This window comes from Felis catus, chromosome C1 (assembly GCF_018350175.1).
Source record: "Felis catus isolate Fca126 chromosome C1, F.catus_Fca126_mat1.0, whole genome shotgun sequence".
Classification (NCBI taxonomy): domain Eukaryota; kingdom Metazoa; phylum Chordata; class Mammalia; order Carnivora; family Felidae; genus Felis; species Felis catus.
This window is the reverse complement of record NC_058375.1, coordinates 70,901,755-70,920,690: the sequence shown is the minus strand read 5'-3', so window position 1 is coordinate 70,920,690 and position 18,936 is coordinate 70,901,755. Positions and strand designations below refer to the sequence as shown.

At 37.7% G+C, this 18,936-nt stretch overlaps 1 long non-coding RNA gene across 1 annotated transcript; it reads left to right on the top strand.

The window, feature by feature from the left end:
- The first annotated feature begins 3 nt into the window (after positions 1-3).
- LOC109502423 lies at positions 4-17,066 on the top strand. The gene is made up of 3 exons (XR_002744538.2): positions 4-315; positions 15,869-15,917; positions 16,695-17,066. It is a non-coding gene; the product is annotated as an uncharacterized LOC109502423 (long non-coding RNA).
- Positions 17,067-18,936: the final 1,870 nt, after the last annotated feature.

The window sequence follows — 18,936 nt, the reverse complement described above, 5'->3', positions numbered from 1 at the left end:
GGGGGCCCTACGAAAGCCTGGGAGGACGTTTGCTAGAACTTAAAAACCGCCAGGGTGCTGGCGGGGAGGGGAACATTCCTGGAGAGAGTTTTAAATTGGGGGTTTTCAGGCTAATACCATTACCGCCCTGTCTTACTCGCTCACGTCTCAATGAAGTTTTAGGCTGGGTTTGGGCAGTAATGACAAGTAGACATCTCCCCGGCCAAATTCATATTATTTGGGGCCTTACGCTTCCTTCGCCCCGAACACAAACGTGGAGTTCTCTGCTTGGAGCACCTGTGCTGTCACTCACAGAATAACTCAGGGCATGCAAAGGTAGGGTGAATAAATTGCACTTTAGATTTGCAGAGCACTCTGCAGTTTACAGAGCCCCTCTCCCTTGGTTCTTTATGTTGGAATCATAAAACAACACTGAGTTAGGCAGAGAAAACTTAAGATGTGGGGAGTCTTTTGTATCCGCTCTATTCATTTCCTCTTCTAACCCTGCTCTTAGCAGCTGGGAAGAGAGTGGGGAGAAGGAAGGCTGCTGGCAGATGTGGTGGGCGCAGTGAAAGACGAGCCTGCTGTGAGGGACTTTCTTGAAATAGCTGGTAAATAAATCCTCACTAAATAAGGAGATAAGTAAGACCAAAGGAACTTATGGATTGGAAGAATGGACTGGGAAAGAAAAGGCAGGTGGGATAGGGATAGAGACAGAAGGGAAGACTGTGATAGAGGCTAGAGGTCATATGGAAACATGGTAGTTGAATATTGGATAGGGTAGGAAGGAAATGACAGGATAAATATAGAGACTGAATAGAAGGTTGTGATTAGACTATAGGTCTAATGAAATGAAAAAGTTGTATAAAAAAAAAAAAGCAAAACAATGGGATTTTAGAAACCAGATAGATCTGACATCCTGGTGTCACTTCAGGGCTAGCTCTGTGAACTTAGGTAAGTTATTTAACATCCCAAACCCCTTTTTTCTCATCTTTAAAATGTAAATAATAATAACTCCTACTTTGTGATGTGGTTGTGCAGATTAAAAGAGATGGGAAGCATTTAGTATAGTGCCTGGCATATAATAGGACCTTTAATAAAGTGCTTATTAATAAAGTGCTTATTATATGCCAGGCACTATACTAAGTATAAGTAATACTATTTATAAATACTAATCATACTATTATTATCTCCTTTTGTGGAAATACCGAAAGAAATTGGAGTAGAAGTACCAATTAGGAGGCTGTGACCATATTCTAACTTACAGGTAATGATAGCTTGAACTACAGTAATAGGAAGCGGATATGAGACACTTCCAAGGCAAACTAGACAGAGCAGTGCAATCAATTGGACGTGGGTGTGAGGGGCGGGGAAGAAAGATGGTTGTCATTTCTAGACTGAGTAGGTAAATAATGTTGTCATTCACATGAATAGGTACAACTGGTGGAAAAACAGGTTTTCGAGGAAGATGACTAGTTTGATTTTGGACATGTATAACTTGAGGCTTTCTGTGTATGAGTGACAGAATGTCACTTGGGAGTGTGGACTTGGATATCCTGTGTAGAAACGGAACTTTGAGAGTGGATGACTTAGAAGAAGGAGTTGAAGATCATCTGGAGTGGGAAAAGGAAGGGCAGCCGAGGTGGGCAAGGGGAAGTGAGGAGTCAGACAGTGACACCTGGCAGGAGCTGTGGAAGGAGACTAGAGGAAGCTGCAGGAGTACAGTGGCACGTAAGCCAAGAGAGGAAAGAGAAGTGAAGAGTTGTTCATTAACAGGTCAAACACTATAGAGAGGGAGCCAGTGACTGGGCCACTGGAATGACAGATCTAGTCTGTTGGGATGGATCTGCCTCCAGGAGCTGTTTTGGAAATTTACCAGAGTGATTTTGCTTGTCTCCTGATTGGGGAGGGAGAATGACTGGAATGTAGTCAGTGGAGCCAAAGACGCTAGATATCATGCAGTACCCAGGCTAGTACAGCACAGCAAAGAATTGTCCTGCATTCTGCGTTGCTTGACTGTTCTCCTGTTCATTTGTGTAGATGAAAAAGCTATTTATATTTACCTGAGCCTAGAATCTATTTTATATATAAACATACAGTGTTTTTCACACAGTTTTAAGATATATTGAGTTTTCCTGGAATGCAGGACGTTGAATGGCAATACAGTTTTTGGAATTTGAATCACCAATACGATTCATTTAATGGCTGTCCATTTCATGGTGATTCTACAGATGAATGCAAGCATCTGATTACTTCCTTGTGCCTTTTAGTTTAGGGATGCCTGAGTAGCTCCATAATGAATCACACATTTACTTTTTCCTTTATGTTTCAGTTAAGGGATCACTTTGAATTTTTAAAAAAATTACAAGCTTACAAGCATAGGTAGTTTACAACCTTGCTTTCACAATGTTAAAGAGCAGATTGCCCCGTATTTGTTATTAAAAAGGGCGTTAGGTTTGATAAGGCCAAGAATCATTTATTTGGTCCATCAACAAATGTCTTTTGAATGCCTACTGTGTGCTAGGCACCTTTCTAGATACTTGATCTACATAAATAAGTGAAACAGAAAAAGTTCACTGCCCTTAGGGAGCTCATGTTCTAATGTGAGCGTGGGTGAGGCAGACAATAAATAATAAACATAAACTATGTAAGTAAATTCTATGGTATGTTAGAAAGTGTTTTGGGGGCACCTGGGTGGCTCAGTTGGTTCAGTGTCCAACTTCAGCTCAGGTCATGATCTCACAGTTCATGGGTTCAAGCTCTGTGCTGACAGCTGGAGTCTGCTTCAGATTTCTGTGTCTCTTTCTCTCTCTGCCCCTCCCCAACTCATGTTCTGTCTCTGTCTCTCAAAAAAAATGAATAAACGTTAAAAAAATTAAAAACTTAAACAAAAATTTTTTTTTAACGTTTATTTATTTTTGAGACAGAGAGAGACAGAGCTTGAATGGGGGAGGGTCAGAGAGAGAGGGAGACACAGAATCCGAAACAGGCTCCGGGCTCCGAGCTGTCAGCACAGAGCCCGACGCGAGGCTTGAACCCACGGACTGCGAGATCATGACCTGAGCCGAAGTGGGACACTTAACCAACTGAGCCACCCAGGTGCCCCAAAAATGTTTTGAAAAAATAAAGCAGGATAAAGGAGATTGGGAATACAGGAGAGTGTGGGTTGAAACGTTAAATATAGTGATCAGGATAAATTGTATTGAGAGGATGACATTCAAGAAAAGATCTGGAATTGGTAAGGGAATGACCTGGTGGATTTCTGAGAGAAGAACATTCCAGGGAGACAGAACAGTTAGGCATAGGCCAGAAGGTGGCTGTCTGGCTGGAGTTTTCAAGAAACAGTAAGGATGCCATTGTGGCTGGATTGGAGAGAGCCAGGGTGAGTAGGAGGAGAACTAAAGGTAACCAAGCGGTTGGGACAGGTGATGTAGGGCTTATAGGGCATTGCGGGGACTTTGGCTTTCATGCTGAATGAAATGGGCAGCTGCTCAAGAGTTTAGAACAGAGGAGTGACATAATCAGGCATATTTTAAAAGGATTATTCTGGCTGCTCTATCTAGAATAGATAGAGCAATGGTAGAGGCTGAAGAGACAAGGAGATATTGTAGTAATCCAGGCAAGAAGTAATAGTGGCTTGACCAGAGTCATAGCAATGAAAACTGATATGGGAGAAGAATCATGAATTCCAGAAGGCTCAGTGGTGGAGTTTCAGGGGTAGGGGAGGGCTGGAAGATGGAGACAGATTACGGGATGTTGGAACCTTGTGGGAAGGAGACTTTGGGAGAAGTCTCCTAACATTTCTTTTATTTATTTTTTTATATCTTTAAGTTTTGCTTTACGTGTTTGAATACTATATTATTTTATATAGGAAGATTCATACTAGCGATAACTTCATTGTGAGTTGTATATCCCTTGCCATTATAGGAGCACCTGGGTGTCTCAGTTGGTTAAGTGCCTGACTCTTGATTTTGGCTCAGGTCAGGGTGTCAGGGTTCCTGGTATTGAGCCCTGCTTAGGATTCTCTCTTTCCCTTCTCTGTCTGACCCTCCCCCACTCAATCTTTCCCTCTCTCTTAAAAAAAAAAAAAAAAAAAAAGAAGCATCTGACCTATTACCCTTTGCCATTATAGTGTCTGTCTTTGTCCCATGGAATAATTTTTAAAAAATAGTTTATTCTACTTGAAATTATTTTAATTAGATATGTTTAACCTTATCTGTTATGTGTTACATTTTGAATGCTTACTGTTTCTTTGTTTTCTTTTTTGCTTTATAATCTGTTTTCTTTGTTTTTTTCTGTTTTTATTTTTACCTTCCTCTAGGTATTAGTTATCTTTTGCTGTGTAACAAATTACCCCCAACCCTAGCAGCTTAAAGCAGCACGTGTTTACCTTGTACTTTCTGTGGGTCACGAATCTTGGCATGGCTTAGCTGAGTCCTCTGCTTCAGAATTTTTACTGTTCAGTTTTCACAGGTGTTGTACCACTTTCAAGCTTAACCACATGGCTGTTGACAGGATTTAGTTCCTCATGGGCCCTAGAGAGCCTCAGTTTCCTGTCACGTGGGCCTCTCCACAGGACAGCTCATGACATGGCAGCTGGCTGAATCAAAGCAAGCCATGGGAGGAAAGGCAGAGAAAGAGTGTAAGCAAGACAGAAATCAGTCTTTTTATTTTATTTTATTTTATTTTATTTTATTTTATTTTATTTTTTCTTTATTTTTTTTAGTTTCTTTGAGAGAGACAGAGACAGTGTGTGGGGGGGAGGGACAGAGAGAGAGAGAGAGAGAGAGAGAGAGAGAGAGAATCCCAAGCAGGCTCCAATATACCAGCTACGGAGCCCGAATATGAGGCTCGAACTCACACACTGTGAGATCATGACCTGAGCCAAAACCAAGAGTCCGACGCTCAACCGACTGAGCCACACAGGTGACCCAGATATCACAGTCTTTAATAGCTTAATTCCAGAAGTGAAATCCTTCACTTTGCCACATTCTCTTTGTTAGAGATAAGTCATTATGTCTAGCCTACACATGAGGGCATGATACCAGGAGTTGGGGATTATTGGGAGCCCCTTTAGAAGGCCACCTACTATACTCTAGCAATTTAGAAGTTGTAAAGTATATTAAATAATATATTTATATTTATATTTCTCAATTTACCTTAGAAATGAATTGATGATGAAAGATGATGAAATTAATCTACTTAGACTATTTTTCTTCTCTCCCCACCTTTCTGTTAGTTTGGAGAGCAAATATTGATTCTTGTCCCTGTCTATTATCATTAAAATATTATTCTTTATATTATACAATTTTTCTTTAAGCATTATAGCAATTATTTTTCATTTTATGACTTAGAATTTTAGTTACCTAAATATAGTTTTATGGACAAAGAGGTTTAAAGCTCATCACTAAACCTTTTCTACCTCATGTCTTTCTCATTCATGAACTTCTTATTGTTACTCATCTGTTCACTGTCTTGATTTTTTCCTGAGCGATTTTCCAGAAGCTCATAAATGTTATGTTTCTTGAATTCTCATGTATTTGAGAATTTCTTTTTCTTACCATTACATACAAAAGGTGGTTAGAAATTTTCCACCAGGTATAGAAATTTTTTCTCCTTTAATATTCATTAACCACAGTTCCATTTGCTTCTAGCATCTAATATTGTCTGATTTCTTTGTTTTTGAGGATGACTTTTTCCTTCTGCTTAGATGACTATAGGATTTTTTTTTTTACAGTCCTTGAAGTTTCAGATAAAAGCTTTTATTAAATTTTCTTGGAATGCGGTGAGCCCTTTCAAAATGTAATTTTAAGATCTGCTTTATTTCAGAAAATTCTTCTATTATGTAAATTTTTTTGGTTCCATGTATTCATTCACATCTTCAAAGATAGCAGGCATTCATGTGCCGGTTCTCTATTGTTTGTTTTCTGCCTCTTCCAGCTCCTCCCTCGTCACTTTCATTCTGTGTCATTTTCCACTAAATTCTATGTGATTTTTTTCAATAGCGTGCCCTCCATATCCGATTTTCTTTAGTTTAAATTCTACTCCTGATGCTCTTAGTGTGATTTTCAGGGATTTAGTTTCTTCTCCTTGTTTATTTCCTCTGCTTTTCCAGATTTCTTTTATTTTTACTGCTGCATGGGTCCCATGCTATTTTTTTTTTTCTGACTTTTCTTTTTTAATCTTTGAAGGAAATCAGTGAGATCTAGTTGATTTGCTCAAGAATAAAGTGAGTGTCTTGCTTCCCCTTCCCTTTTTGCCTGTGTACCGTTTGAATCATCTATCGAAAATGTAAACCAGAGTACTGAGTGTTGATGGCTCATAGTCTTTGGTCAGTCATTCAGTGATGGATGAGCTGGGACAGGAGGAAAATCTGCTGTGAATGAAGAGAGACAGGGAGAAAGAAAGGGGGGGAGGGGGAGGAAGAGAAAGAGATTTACTTATTTCTTTGGCTTTTTTTTCTACTTATTGCTAACATTTTTGAACAAAGTATTCAAGTGCCTTGCAATAATATAAGAGGCAATTTTTAAAACTGTTTAATATCCACATGAAAATAAAATGTCAATACCAGAGGAGAAATAAAAATGCAAATTAGTAGCTGCAGCATTCTACAAAGTTGTTAAAATGAAATTGTGACTGAATTTTTAAGCTTCCTGGCAACCAAAGCAAAAACAAACAAACAAACAAACAAACAACCCCCCCCCCCCCACATAATTAGATATATGGTTTTCATTGACTCTAAATGAAAACCTATGGGTTATTCAGGGGGAAAATTTTTGTGGCATTTGCTTCCAGCGGGGAAACAAAATCAAAGGGGGCAAGGTTCTTAATGAACTTGATTAGTAAATACAATAGTGGCATTCATTAAGCTATTTCTCGTAGCATTGTTTAATGAAAGATAAAAACCTGGCATCTAAACAGAGTCCAGAGAAAGCGAATTCCTCTGGTTCAAAGATAGTGGGATCCAAACCTATTTGGAAGATAAAATCTTCTCTTTGGAGAAACAAATGATGTTAACTGGGTTGAAATGTGTCCCCCCAAAAGATATGTTAAAGTTCTAATACCCAGTACCTTAGAATGTGACCTTATTTGGAAATAGAGTGATTGCAGATGTAATTAGTTGAGATGAGGTCGCACTGGAGTAGGAGGCGTTCTTGTAAGGAGAAGTGAGACAGGGAGAGGAGGGTGCTATGTGAAGACAGAGGCACAGAGGGAAGATGGAGGTAGAGATTGGAGTTAAACTGCCTCAAGCTAGGAATCACCTGGGCTGCAAGAAGCTGGAAGAGGCACGGAGGACCCAGTCCTAGACGGGTCTGCCAAAACCTTGATTCAGACTCCAGCTTCCAGACTATGAGAGAATAAATTTCTGTTGTTTTAAGGGACCCGGTTTGTGGTATTTTATTACAGCAGTCTTAGGCAGCTAATACAGATAGACCGCATTTCATTCAACGGTGTTTTATAAACATTAGTTCTCCCAACCAAGATTTGGTATTGGGCAATTTGAGATTGGATATCGACATTTGGTGTTAGACAGTAGAAAGTTTGTTAAGAGACTCAAGGAGGTTTTATGTGCTGATATTGAGGATAGATCTATATGCTTTAAATGAAAAACTTGTAAATGTTGGTAAGGTAAACATTCCTTGTGAACATTCTTATACCTGAAATTCACACCATAACACCTATCTTTATGAAGGGTCAAGTGTACACTTGAAAACAAATCCACGTGTTTTTTTAAATTTGTTTTGTTTTTAACAATGTGGGATCTGTTTTATCACATGAAATAAAGAAACAAGTGCTGAGATGATTTAGTCTAGAAAGTTTATAAAACAGGTAATACCTGTCCCTTACTGTAAGAATTGGACTGACACATGATCACAAGCTGTATCAGTTAGAAAATGTAGGATAGCGGGTGGCTGGGTGGCTCAGTCGGTTAAGCATCTGACGCTTGATTTCGGCTCAGGTCATGATCTTATGGTTTGTGAGTTTGAGCCCTGCATCAGGTTCTGCACTGACAACGTGGAGCCTGCTTCGGATTCTCTTTCTCCCTCTCTCTGTCTGCCCTTCCCCTGATTGCTCTCTCTCTCTCTCTCCCAAAATAAATAAAAATAAACTTTTCAAAAGAGAAAGAAAATGCAGGATAATTTTAGCATAATTGATAAGCCAGGATTTATAACAATGAGTAGATAGTAGATCAAATTGTTGTTGAAACTACCTCTAATTATGAAAACTCATTGCAATACAGGATACCTGCCCCCACATTCCCTACATATGTCCCTCCATAGCGGAAAGGATGTATATACTGACTTTCCGAAAATTGTCTTCCTTACTTTCTTATTTCTTCCTGCCCAGAGACTTTTTATTCCCAGGCAGATGGTATTAAGAAGCAAAAGTTTGTATAGTCTCATCTCTTTATCTAAAGGTCAAACTTTTGGACATTCTCCAAAACACAGCAGCAGTCTAGAGATATGGAAAGGAGGGGGTAGGTCATGAGAGTTAGAAATAATCTTAAACTCCTGAATTAAAATCAGGAAGTTTGCAGTAGAGATATGGCCAGCTGGAGACAGACTCAGTGATAGGACAGACACACTAAACAGCAGAGTTAGGGTGATTGGTTTACCTACGGTAGTGGGGGTTATATAGTGATATCTGGGCCCAATGTGATAGCTGGACACAATTAAATATCTAGGGGCAGGGAAGGATCCAGTATTAAGTTTCTTATATCCTAAGGTATAAGCAGTTTGAAATAATAAAATTATTAAGTAAAAATATACAGAGGACTTCTCCTACTCTGAAGCACTTAACATAAGTGATAAAATATATAAATCATCTTTTAAATGCATGAATAAATTTAAAAGTAAAATGAATGTTTAATATGGTAAAATAAGTTATGAACGAAATAAAAACTGAGGAAAGAAAAAGAGACCATAAAAATATCCATCACATTTGAAAAAGAACAAAATAGAACTTCTAGAAATGAAAGATGAAAAGATTGAAATTAAAAACCCAGTGGAAGAATTTAGAGTGGAGGAAACCATAGACAGAATTAGGGAGTGGGAAGCATAGACTGGAAAACCTTACACAAAATGCAGCATAGAATCTGTAGAGGTTTACCATGTCCCTGTGTTCTCAGCATAGAGAGATAATCACTAGAAAATATGACAGAGAGGTTGAGTCATGGAGGATAGAAGGAGAAGGCTCAGTATGCCTGTAATCAGAATTTCAGGAGATAATAGAGAAGAGGACAAAGCAATATTTGAGGACTCAGTAAACGAGGCATGTATAGAACTGATGAAAGATAGTAACCTCAGATTCTAAAACCCAAAGGACCCTCAGACATAAACTTAAACAGATGCAGACACATACACACCTAAACACATTGTTGTAAAACTTCAGAATGCCAGAGACAAAGAGAAGATACTAAAATTAGCCAAAACCCCCAAAATACGGATTACTTGGAATGACAATGAGACAATTCTGAGCAGCAAAAATGGGACAAAAGATTGTGGGAAAATATTTTAAATGTGCTGAGGGATAGTAACTGAAAGAGAATTATTTACCCATTAAAACTACCTGTCACAATAAGTTATTAGGCTGTGGTAACAAATTAACTCTGAAACCTCTGTGGCTTAACATAATCAAAGTTTATCTCTTGCGCTTTGCATCAAGGATAGGTCAGAGGGTGTCCTGCTCCGCCTGGTCACTCGGACCCAGGCCAAAAGAAGCTCTGATCTTTCTAGCTGCATCTCCCAGAATTACATGAGCTATCAGGTCATTTCAGGAGGGAAAGAGGGACATAGAGGAACACAGATTTCAAAGACCTTTTTCTAGAAGGGAAACATGTTACTTCTCCTCGTGGTCCTTTGGCCAGAATAAGTCCCAAGTCCCAAACTAACTGCAAGAGACAGTGAGAAATGAAGAGAATCACGTGGATATTTTAGTAAATACTAACTTTCTCTGCTGCAACTGTTTTTCAAAATGGGGATAAAATAGAGGTAGTCTAGATAAACAAACACTGGGAAAGATTAACATCAATAACCTCTTAATAAAAGAACTTCCAAGGATGTCTTCAAGAAGAAGGAAAATGAGGGGCATCTGGCTGGCTCAGTTGGTAGAGCATAGGACTCTCGATCTCAGGGTTGTAAGTCTGAGCCTCATGTTGGGTGTAGAGATCACTTTAAAAACAATCTTAAAAAGAAGTAAAAAAAAAAGAAGTAGGAAAATGATCTAGAAGGGAAGTTTGAGTGACAAAAACTAATGTCAAGTAAAGGAAAAGGCAAATGGTTGCGTCAACCTGAACAATACAAAAAATACAAATAATAAATAATAAAGTACAGCTTGTAGAATTAAAAAATAATGGCTTTTAAGATGGAGTGATGATAAGAGTTAAAACATTCTCAGGTCATTATGTATTTGGGAAGGTTGTAAAGATAACAAGTACTGACTTTGTTAGGTTAAGTATGCATACTCTGATTTCAAAGGAACTAGTTAATGAACAAAAATAAAGTTTATAATTCCAAAACTAAAGAAGGGAAAATTTTGGAACTAAGAAATTGAATCCATTAAAACAAGACAAGAAGGAGAAAAAAGCAACAGAGAAGTCAGAACAAAAATTTTAAACTGGATAGTTTGAAAATTGGTGATAGAGGCGCGTCTGGGTGGTTCAGTCCTTTGAGCAGCTCAGGTCATGATTTTACCCTTGGTGGGATCGAGCCCTGCGTCTGGCTGTGCATTGACATCTTGGAGCCTGCTTGGGATTCTCTCTCTCTCTTTCTCTCTGCCCTTCCTCCCCCCCCCCCCCCCCCAGCTCACGTTCTCTCGGTCTCTCTTAAAATAAATAAACATCAAATGTTCAAAAAAAAACTGATGATAGAGATAAATTAAAATTATCAATATCATTGAGGAGGGCACTTGTTGGGATGAGCATTGGGTGTTGTATGTAAGCGATGAATCATGAGAATCTACCCCCAAAACCAAGAGCACACTGTATACAATGAATGTTAGCCGGCTTGACAATAAATTATATTAATAAAATAAAATAAAATATATCAATAAAAATAAATGGACTAAACTTCCCGTTGAAAGTGAGATTGTGAGATTGAATTAAAAAGTTAAATCTATGTATATGCTGGTTACAGAGACATGCCTAAAATGTAAATAAAGAACAGCTGAAAGTAAAAGGACAGAAAAATATATTTTAGGCAAATATTAACCAAAAGAGTTGCAGTTTATATATTATATAAAATAGACTTTAGGGCAAAAAACTTGATAGACAAAGGAGATCATTCAGTGATTATAACAGACTTGATTCACTAGGAGGATAAAATGACTCTATTTTTACATACCTGATAGTGTAGCTTCAATATCATAAAAGGAAATGTGACATAATTACAAAGAGAAATTGCCAAATTCTTCACTATAAGGAATCATTTAAATGTATCTCTCTCAGTGATTGATAGATAAAATATTCCAAAAAGCATTAAAGATACGATTAGGTGATACAGAGTGCTTGACCTAATGAATATATAGAATTTTGCAGTCTAAATTAAAGTACACAAATTAGTTTGGGTCATGCATGGGATGCTATAATAATTTGCATGAATTAGGCCATAAAACAAATCTCAACCAATTTTAAGGAATGGACTTTTAAAAAATTATATTTTATGACTAAAATTCATTAATATAGATATTAACTGAAAGATAATGTTAGAAAACATTCATTTAGAAAATTGAAAAATACACTTCCAAATAACTCATCAACCAAGGAGTAAATCACAGTGGAAAACAGAACATCTCTAGAATTAAATAATAATAAAACCAAAAACTTCACCAACTTTACTAAATCTTAAATGCAGTTTAACAGGCTGAGAGAGAAATTTAAGCCATAAAGTCTTATATTAAAAACTAAGAAAGCCTTAAAATTATTGAATTAAGCATCCATGAGAAATTATAAAAAGAACAATAGAATGAATTTAAAGAGAACAGAAGAAAGGAAATAATAAGGATGAGCCCAGAAATTAATGTAATAGAAAACAAAGATAAAATAAGGCAAATGCTGAAAATTAGGTTTTTGAAGAGGTGAATAAAATAAACCTCTAATTTAACTGATTTAGGGGAAAAAAAGAGAAGGCAGAAATAAGCAATTTTAGGAATTTTAAAAATGCAGAGATACAAAAAAAATGTAAAGTAAAAACAATTTGATGCCATATTTGAATATTAAGACAAAAATATCAAATTACTAGAAAATGCAGCTTACCAAAACTGACTCAGGAAAAAAATAGTAACTCTGAATAATTTGAAGGCCCTTAAAGGTATTGGTTCAACAATTTTGAAATCTTACCACAAAGAAAAGACTAGGCCCAGGTGGCTTCATAGCCATATATAGATAAATATGTTCATACATATATACTGTTCATATATATTTGTTCATATATATAGTTTATATATATTTGTATATATATAGATGTGTATGCATATATATATGTGTGTGTGTGTGTGTATATATACAAGGAACATAATTCTAATCTAAAACACATTCTTTCAAAAGAAAAAAGCCTATGTATTTTATGTAATAAAATATACAAAAATAATATAAAAGAGGAAAATTACAAATGAGCCTCACTCATGAACATAGATGCAAAACTCTGCAAAAACAGTTTAAAAAAACTTAACCTGACAATGCATGAAAGATAATACATTATGGCAAATTGAGTTTATTCTTAGAACACAGAATAGTTTAACTTTAGAGGCACCTGGGTGGCTCAGTTTGTTAAGTGTCCAACTTTGGTTCAGGTCATGATTTCACTGTTTGTGGATTTGACTCCTACATCAGGCTCTGTGCCTGATAGCTCAGAGCCTAAAGCCTGCTTCGGATTCTGTCTTTCTCTCTCTTTCTCTCTGCCCTGCCCCTGCTCATTCTCTGTCTCTCTCTCTCTCTTTCTCTCTCTCTCTCTCTCAAAAATAAATAAACATTTTTTAAAAATTAAAAAAAAGAATAGTTTAACTTTAGAAAATCAATTAATGTAATTCACCAAATTATAGTTAGTGAAGAATAAGCACATACTATACTCATCTCAGTAGTTGCAAACAAATTATTGTATAAAATTTAATAGTTATTCATGTTAAGACAATCAATCAAACAAAAACTCTTAATAAACTAGAAATAGAAATTACATTCTTTGAGTTGATAAAAAATATTTGCCAAAGACTCACAACAATTTTACTCACTGGTGAAAAGTTAGAAGCATTCCTTTAGAAATCAGTAAGAAGTCAAGAATGCCTATTAATGTTACATCTAGCCAACACATACTGGAAGTCCTAGCCATTCAGTTAGTAAAGAAAAAGAGTAACAAGTTTTTTAAAAATTGCCATTACTTAAAAGATGATGTGATTAGCCAAATAGAAAAATAAAAAAATCTATGTAAAATTATTAAAATTAATAATATAACTTGATAGATATGAGTTAAATATCAATTACCATCAAAAAAGTAAGAAAATGTACTTTGAAAAATGTATCATTTGCAAGTACAACAAAAATGCAGTATACTGGGAATAGATCTCACCGATTATGTGCAAGACCTTTATAAAAACATCATATAACTTTATTGAAAGACATTTAGAGAATGTCTAAATTAATAGAGATATATCATGTTCATGAATCAGAGTATTCATTATTGTAAAGACTTCAAGTCTGCCACAATTAATGTAGTCACAGTGAAGTTGCAATAAAAATCTCAATAGGGTGTTTTAAAGAAGTTGAGCTGATTCTAAAATGTATAGGAACACAAAGGGTAAACAATATCTAGATACTCTGAAAGAAGAACAAGGATAGTAGGGATGCCTGGGTGGCTCAGGCTATTTGGCATCCAACTCCAGCTCAAGTTGTGATCTCCCAGTTTGTGAGTTCAAGCCCCGCTTTGGGATCTGTGATGATAGCTCAGAGCCTGGAGCCTGCTTCGTACTGTCTGTCTTCTCTCTCTGCCCCTCCCCTGCTCATGCTCTGTTTTTCTCTCTCAAAAAATAAATAAAAACATTATTAAAAATTAAAAAAAAGAACAAGGCTAGTAGAAATTTGTCTTACCAAATGGCAAGATATATTATAGAGGTAATGCATGAAGAAACTGTGATGTTGGCATAAAGAGAAATAAATTGACTAATAGAATATACGCGGAAGCCCAGAAATAGACGTGGCATATAAGGAACTTGATATACAATGTGAATGGCACAATGGTAAGTATAATTGGCTTTGGGACAATTGGTTTTCCAGGTGATGGAAAATGCAACTGGATCTTTGCCTCACATCATATTATAAATATCGATTTCAGGTGGATTAAAAACATAAATGTTATAGGAAAAATTTTAAAATTTTTGGAAGAAAATGTAGGAGATGTTCCTTTTGCCAACAGGATAAGAAAGAATTTTCTAAAGACACAAAAATACAATTTATAAAGAAAAATATTGAAGAAATTTGAGCACAGATTAGAAACTTTGATTCATGAGAACATAACATAAATGGGGAGAAAGTATTTGTAGTACATTGAATTGACAAAATACTAATATCCAGATGAATAAAGAGTGATTAAAGAATTTTAAGAAAAAAGCTAACAACCAAATAGAAAAACAAGCATTTCCCATAAGAGGAAACCCATGTGGCCAAGGAACATATTAAAATATTCAATCTCAATATTAGGACAATAGAAATCCAAATTCTGAACTATGGTTTCACACCCACCAGGTTGGAAGAATTTTCAAAGTCTCAGCAGGCTGTGTTCTCAGGTGTGGAGCAATCAGGACTCTTACTTTCATAGTGTGATTAATTTGGAAAAGAATTTAGCATTTTGAAGTAAAATTGAAAATCCATATACCCTATTATTCAGCAGTTCCACACCTAGGTTTATCCCAGTGGTAGACAGAATAATTCACACCCTCCCATCCCCACATCCTAATCCCCAGAACTTGTGGATGTGTTTGGTTCCATGGCAAAGAAGTGTGAAGGTTGCAGATAGAATTAAGATTGCTAATCGGTTGATCTGTAAATGAGGAGAGTATCCTAGATTATGCAGGAAGACACAATAACCACAAAAGTTCTTAAAAGTGGAAGAGGGAGACAGAAAAGTCAGAACCAAAGAGATAGCATTATAAGAAATTCTTGATCGGTTGTTGCTAGCTTTGAAGATGGAGAGGGCTATGAACCAAGGAATATGGGAAGTATCAAGAAGCCAGAAAATGCAAGAAAACAGATTCTCCCCTAGATCCTTCCAGAAAAGAATGCAGCCCTGCTGATACCTTGATTTTAGCCCAGTGAGACTTCTTGCAGACTTCTGATGTCCAGCACCAGAAGGTAAGAAGTTTGTGTTGTGGTAAGCCGCTGCACAACTAAATTTGAGGTAATTTGTTACAACAGCAATAGGAATCGTGTAGGACTCTAGAGAAAACTCTTGCACAATGGCGACAGGTGACCAGTGCCAGATTATATATACCAGCATTGGTCAACAACACAAAAAATGGAAAATAACCCAAATCTTCATGGTTAGGAGAGTAGATCCATAAATAACTATGGAATAGGAATGCAATGGAATAATGTACATCAGAGAAATGAATAAACCACAGGCATATGGACAACATGATATTAAGGGAAAAAGCAAGTTACAGGCAAATAAATAAATACATTGGAATGTCATTTATACAAAATTCAAAAAATGAAAATCCCAATATGTTGATTAAAGATACATAATGGTACATACTATATACGTAAAAGGGAAGGAATGACAAATACAGTTTAGGGCTGTGGTTGCCTCTGGTGGGGAAGGCAGGGTGCGCAGATTAGAGAGGGGCATTGCCTTAATCATCTGGGTTGCTATAATATCATAAATAAATCATTTATTTCTCACAGTTCTGAAGACTGGAAATCCAAGATCAAGAGCCAGCAGATTTGGTGTTTGGTGAGTGTCCATCCTGGTTCATAGACCTTTTACAGTGTCCTTCCATGGTGGAAGGGACAGAGAGCCCTCTTGAACCTCTTTTATAAGGACACTGATCTCATTCATGAAATCTTCACCCTCATGACCTAATCACCTCCCAAAGCCTCTACCTTCAGTAGATTACCATCACCTTTGGGGTTAGAATTTCAGCATATGGATCTGGAGGGGCATAAACATTTGGATCATTGCAGGCATATGGGGAGCTTTAGTAGCATTGGCAATGCTCCAGAATAGTGATTTTAATGGGTTTATTGTTATGCTTTGTAATGTACATGTATTTCATGTATGTTATTAGCAAGCACCAAATATTTTATAGTGTAAGAAATAGAGGGGAATAGGGGCACCTGGGTGGCTCAGTTGGTTGAGCGTCCCACTTCAGCTCAGGTCATGATCTCGCAGTTTGTGAGTTTGAGCCCACCATCGGGTTCTCTGCTGTCAGCATGGAGCCTGGAGCCTGCTTTGGATCCTCTGTCCCCTTCTCTGCCTGCCCCTCCCCTGCTCACTCTCTCTCAAAATAAATAAGTAAACTTAAAAAAAAATAGCAATAAAAAGAAAAAAATGTAACTATGATAGGTTTGTAGCTTGTCTTACAGTGTTTGAAATAATTACTGAGCTGAGGCATTACAGTTGATCCTGATGCTCAAGTAACTATTAAGTATGTTATTTTTACATACACTCGGTAATTGGGAATTACTATGAGCCCATGTGGCTTAATTGACAGCTGATTTCTGTTCATAGAGTCAAAGCCAAGAAGTCAAGAAAGGTGGCCATCTCACGGAGATTGTCTTAGAGGGCCAGCAGCCTTCACAGCACCAACTCCACTCCTCAGTACTGGTCAACATTAATGAGTGATGCTCTTTCCAGGCACTGCTCCAACCGCGTACGTAATCCTCACAGCATCCCGTTGAGACAGGTACCATTGTTGATCCCATGTCACAGATGGACAAACTGAGGTCCAAGGTGGTTAAATACTTGACCCAGGATCACCCAGCTAGGAAATGACAGTCTTGATTTAAACACAAACAGTTCTATGCTCTTATCCATCAGTCTATATGGCATCTCAATTGTTTTCAACTTTATTGTAAATAAAATTTACCTTGAAGCACTGGGTTCTTCTGACATAGTTGCTTTGAAGTTGGTCTTCAGATCTTGTATTTTTAATTTAATTTTATTTTTTTGGAAAGAGAGAGAGAAAGAGAGAGGGAGAGAGAGAGAGAGAGAGAGAGAGAGAGAGAGAGAGAGAGAGACAGAGTGGAGGGGGAAGGAGAGAGAAAGAATCTTAAGCAGGCTCCACCCCCAGCTCTGATCCCACCACTCTGGGGTCATGACCCGAGCTGAAATCAAGAGTTGGACGCTTGCTCAACCAACTGAGCCACCCAGGCTCCCCTGAAGTTGGTCTTCATGAGCCCTGGAATTCACATTGTCAGCTGGTAGCATTTGCCACTAGTTTGACTTCTTTCCAATTTACCCCTCCCACGAATCTGATCATACCTCTCCCCTGCTTGATTTTTTTCCATGTCTCTCCTCAGCATTAACACTCAAGTTCAACCCTTTTAGTTTAGCACACAAGGCTCTTCAGACTCTGGCCCCAGTCTTGCCCTTTTTGTGTCACAGCCATCCATTCTCCTCAACCCTTTCTTTACTTCCATGGTATGGGCCTTCTTCCAAAACCATGTACAATGGCCTTCCACACCTCCATGCCTTAATACTTGCTGCTTTCTCTGCCCAGAAATGATCAGCCTGTCTTCTTCATCTAGGTAACTCCTACCCATTTTTCAAAATTCTGGAAGTTCACTTTTCACCTTCACTCAGTATTGATTTAGAAGCCTCTCCTCTGCTCTTCTGTAACAGCCCACGCTTTCTTATGTCTCGGAGCTAACGGCACTACCGTGTAACCTTTAGTGTATTCAGATATCCCCTCCATTAACAGTCTCAATAATAATAATAATAACAGTCACTTAAGGAGCATGCTAAGCGATGGCATCCCTTAGGTCCTATTGCCAATCCAACTCCAAAAGGCACCTATCGTCAGCTGCGTTTTAAGGTTGAAGAGAGTGAAGTTTAGAGAGTGAGGTAGTAAGTCTGTGGTCCTACCATTTTAATGGTGGCATCACACTCACATCTGGCTCCGTTAATGTTTGAGTCCATCTCTCCCGCACCTGTCATTAGTAGTGACATTTTCCTGGTTAGATGGATGTGGATACATGGATGGCCTGGGATGCCATAAATCCAGGTTTCGAAAGAAAGAAAAAGAAAGCCAAATTTGAAGTCAGGATGAACACTCACGCTTGGGTTCTGCCTCTGCCTCTATCTAGCTGCTAAAATAGGACAGTTCTCGAATGATAAGTATGTCTAGAGGTGATTAGTATGGCAAGTGGACTTCTGGGTAGAGAAAGAACTTGGAACTACAGGCTGCAGATCAGCGGGGAGGCCAGAAAGAAACTTAACTCACAGGCGGGGTGAACGCTGGTGCAAATTTTCTTTGCGGCAGAACTATGTTGTCATGCAATCTTTATCTTAGTTCCCCAGATGGGGAGATAGCGCTTTGCTATCTCTGTGTGCAGCTGTGACCGGGGTTTGTTTGGTCTTAGTGCAAGGGCTTACACAGCACCTACCTTTTTGGTTTGTGTCCAGGGTGGCTGTTTTCTGAAAATAGAAGCTGATACTGCCTCTGACTCAGTCCCTTTCACCTCATGTTCTTTCTGGTACACTCGTCCTGGAGTATCAACCCATCTCAGATTCCTTGCTACATGACAGATTTGCAACATTTGTGGTTATGTGTGAGTTGTTACTGAGAGATTTAAACTTTCTTTTATTAATCCCTAGAAGCTGATGTACTGTGAATCAGAGGAAATATATATATTTACGTTGCTTCCCTAATGATATACGAAGCCATGGGATGTCCTTTACTCTGAGTCTTTTGAGTGAGTTAACAGAGTTCATTAAAGCCACTCCCTTGGGGTCCATACCATCTCAGTTG